Raw genomic sequence first — 4,051 nt, forward strand, 5'->3', positions numbered from 1 at the left:
GACAGATTGAGGAAAGCACCACCTGTTCCCTTGTCCCCTTCACCCTTGCACCCAGAGTCCTGTAGTCACCCATGATCTTTTCAGGGTCACCCCTTACAGTATCATTGGTGCCTGCATGGATGAGCATGGGGTAATAGTCAGGTTGTACTTTTTTGTTAGTAGTTCAGCACCCTAAATTCCTTCTTAGTTTGGATAAATGGATTTTTGATATTTGGTCCAATCCATTTTTCTTTATTTACAGGATTTTTGTTTTCTGATATCTCAGTGCTAAACAGACCCTCGGACTAAAAATGTAAGCTGGGATCAATTATCTCCTCAGCTTCCTTTGTGATAAAGATGCAGATAATTCATTTAACTTTTCTGTATTGTTCTTTTCATGGAAAGAAAGATTGCCAGGAGGGAGGACTGAAACCATTAGATACTGCCCATCTTGGGAAGTTTCCCCTGGAATAAACAGCATGGAGACAAACTATGGAATGGGCTCACCTGGAATCAGTTTTCACATTCCACAGACCTCTTCTGTTTTCAAAAACTGTCTAATTCTGCACTTTGACAAAATTGAGACTTATCAGTTTGTTGTGAAAGAACACAGAGATCCCAGACTAGCAAAGAGTTAGGGGATAGAGAAGACGTAAGGTTCCATTTTCTGTCTGATTCATACCAGAAACCTGGAATCTCAGTCTCCCATACCCCTCCGTACTATCTGCTACTCACAGCAGGTTCCTCTGGTTTGCCTGCAAATTCCCTCCTGGGCCTATAGAAACTTTCCCAACAACACTTCTATCAAAGCTAGTAAATGCCTGCAAGAAAATAAACACGTTCAACAGACATCAGTATCCTTGAAAGGTTTTCCATCTGTTCAACTTCTGAAGGGGAACTTGGGTAAAGAGCACAGCACTTTTACCACGTTGCAGCACTTAGGGAAGCCAGACATGAATGTACTGCCTGAGTGAGTTTAGTTCATCAGTTTGAGTTACCAGTTATTGGTTTCATTCTTGACAACCTGGATGATATTGTGGCAATTTACTCAGGGGGCATTCTGAGTTGAGCTAGTCCAAAACTGCAACCACAAATGGAAGGGAAGGGAAGAGAGATGATCTCCTTCCTGCACTGCCCTGCTAATGTGACACCATGATCCAATGCAGAAGCCATGGGGCTCTGCCCTGTACCAGGAGTTCATCTTTTTTATCAGTAGGTAGTAGTGCTCTTCTCCTAAACTGCCCCATATCTTCTAGCCTTAGCCACTGCCTCCACACACAAAGGATGCTACATATGAACTGTCTAGAGGTGCATTGATGCATTGGTCCATATTGTATCGGCACTGATAAAAGGAAAATTGACATTACTGGCAATTGGCTTTTTTTGGCTAATGTGCCTGATAATGTCGCTGATAAGTGTCACATGCATGTGAGCAGCCGTAGAATGCATACGGCCAGGAGTGCAGCCCAGAAGCTTGGAGAGCAGCATCTGGTCAATAAATCTGTGGGGAGGAAGGGGCGTGGTGGTGGGGGGCAGACTGAGGCCCCCGCGGTGACGGAGGGAGTGGGGCTGGGGCAGTTGCTGCCCAGCCAGGATGGGGTGGAGTGTGGGACAGAGCGAGGATTACGGGGGGGACTATGGCTACCCCAAAATTTGCCATAGCCACCCCTCCCAGTGCCGTCATCCGCCCTGCCCTAGCCCCTGCCAGGAAGAGGTTGGCACAGCCCTGGCCCTAAGTGCGCAGCCCACCCTCACCCCACACACAGATCCAGGGGGGGCATGTGCCCCCCATGCTTGCCCCAGGGGTACGTGCAGAGGCAGGAGCTGCTTCCCCCTCCCTCGGACCAGCTGCAACTCCGTCCCGGCTGTGCAGCGCCTACCCCAGCCCCTGCCTCACTGCAGGGGCCTCAATCTGCCTCCCCTACGCTCCTTCCCCACAACAGACTTACTGGCTGGATGCTGCTCTCCAAACTGCCAGGCTGCATATTGGCAATCGGATCGGTATCAACTGATATGACTGGTTAATAATCGGCCATCCGTAAAGGCCCCCCAATTTTTTATTGATGCACTCCTAGAATGGTCCCATAGTCCCAACATCCATTGTTCCTCCATGTCTAACATCTGTTCACTAGCCTGAACACTCCATGATTCTCCACAGACCTCTAATATGCAATCCCACAGACCACTTATGCTCCAGCACCACATGCAGTCCAATAGCCTGCTTTTCTCAGAGCATCTTGCAGAGATACACAGCCCACCAATTATTCCCACCCTAGGCCTGGCACTACAGCCCCAGAGTCCACTTCCTCCAACCCCTTGTATAACTCCACAGCCTCCCTCCCCTGTACTTGCAAGGCATGTTGCAGAGTTACAGAGACTGAGGGCAGTCACGTTTGCCTGGCAGTGCACTGGGCTAATTAGCAAAAGAGTTAGTAGACAGAGAGCCACCTCAGATCTTTTATTTGGGAAGGCCCTGCCTGGACTGGGTGCTAGATCCAGCCAGCATTTGGAGAATTCTGGTTTAACTGGTTACAGTCTGTCTTTACTCTCCCCACCCTTTCCTCACTTAATAGATAAGCTGTTGCTTGAAATAAAGTAAAAAGGTTAAAAGTGATGAAAGTCTTCCAGCACATTAACTTTAATTTAAAGACTGTCTTGTAACTTGGGAACAACTGACCTGCCCTATATACACACAAGTGCACATACACATATATATGCACGCAGACAGGTACAGGTACATGTGTGTGCACTGTGCACATGTATTGTGAATCTGTTGGTTCATTTCCTCCTACCTGCTGTTTGTCTGTCTCTGGGCTACTTATTGCTTGGTTTGTGTCCTCTCTTCATAGATTTCATAGACATTAGGGGCTGGAAGGGATCTCATGAAATCATTGAGTCCAGTCCCCCCTGCCAGAGGCAGGAAGTCTGCAGGGATCAAATGATTCCAGCAAGATAAGCATCCAGGCGCCTTTTGAATGAGTCCACAGTAGGTGCTTGCACCAACCAGCTCTGGGGGGAGTCTGTTCCAGACCCTGGGCACACGGACTGTAAAGAAGTTTTTTTTTATGTCCAGTCTAAATCGGCCTTCCAGGAGTTTGTGGCCGTTATACCTAGTTATCCCTTGGGGGGCCCTGGTGAACAACAGTTCTCCCGGATCCTAATGTGCCCCCCCTTATAGACTTATACTTCTCTTCTTAGACTAAACTTACATATACCCAGCCATAGGCGACATAGCCACAGGTAGAGGGTGCACAGAGGAGCACGAGCCCCCCCTGACAGTGGACACTGATGCTGTTGGTAAGGCTGGTGCCCCCCCGGCAGGGCTGCCACCGTGGTGGCTTATGCAGGCACCCCCCCCCAAATTCAGGAGGTGCCAGTCACTCATGTACCCAGCACTACCGCAAATAAAGAGCAGCTCTTCACAGAGCCATATCTTTCAGCTTGACCCTAACGTACTGTTAACCCAGTAACATGCTTGCATTTAGCTCAGGTTTGACTGCCCAAAATGCATCTTCAAAGGAAAAACAAACAGGTGAAAAGGGGTCTGGTAATTCAGGTGAGGTTCGAGAACCTGAACCATTAGAGATGGAAAAGCCCTATCTGGTTCACTGCCCAGAAAAGCAAACAGAAATGAATTCCTGGCTAATGCTTACTGTAAGGCAGGGGTGACAAAGTGAGCTGGCCCCGTGCACCAGATGAGTGCAACGGGACTGGTCCACAGGCTGGATCGGGTCCACGGACTGCCCCTCCCCCCCAGCCAGGCGTGTCAGATCCAGCCCCCGCGTGCAGTACAGGTCCTGGATCTGGCAGGTGGCGGGACCCACAGGCCCCTGCCCCGCGGCCGGTGCCGGTGCCACTGTGGCTGGTGCGGGACTGGACTGCACTGCACTGCTCCGCTCTAGGACCCGTGCTGCATGCGACACCTGCCTCGGGCCGGCTGGAGCAGGTGCTGCAAGCACTGCATCGGCTTGCTAGGAGGAGGGGGGGTGGGGAGGGGTCCCAAACCGGCCCTGCACACGTGCTATTTGCAGCCCAGATCGCTTACCCCTGGCCGCGCCGGCCGGCCAGTCCG

The 4,051-nt window shown here is 50.6% G+C and overlaps 2 protein-coding genes across 4 annotated transcripts in view; one reads left to right on the forward strand and one right to left on the reverse strand.

Moving 5' to 3' along the window:
- The window catches only part of INTS12 (integrator complex subunit 12), a 26,073-nt gene extending 22,028 nt beyond the window's left edge, over positions 1-4,045 (reverse strand). Inside the window, exon 1 of one of the 3 annotated variants that reach the window (XM_006027563.2) lies at positions 4,025-4,045. The gene's annotated coding sequence lies outside the window, so the exon portion shown is untranslated. Of the gene's footprint in view, positions 1-3,632; positions 3,648-4,024 lie in introns of those variants that run through there. The other 2 variants (XM_025208783.1, XM_025208784.1) reach the window with 2 other exon arrangements.
- Positions 3,558-4,051, forward strand: part of GSTCD (glutathione S-transferase C-terminal domain containing) — a 164,314-nt gene continuing 163,820 nt past the window's right edge. The window contains exon 1 of the mRNA XM_025208781.1: positions 3,558-3,925. The gene's annotated coding sequence lies outside the window, so the exon portion shown is untranslated. The remainder of the gene's footprint in view (positions 3,926-4,051) is intronic.

Source organism: Alligator sinensis, unplaced genomic scaffold (genome assembly GCF_000455745.1).
Source record: "Alligator sinensis unplaced genomic scaffold, ASM45574v1 scaffold1092_1, whole genome shotgun sequence".
Lineage (NCBI taxonomy): Eukaryota > Metazoa > Chordata > Crocodylia > Alligatoridae > Alligator > Alligator sinensis.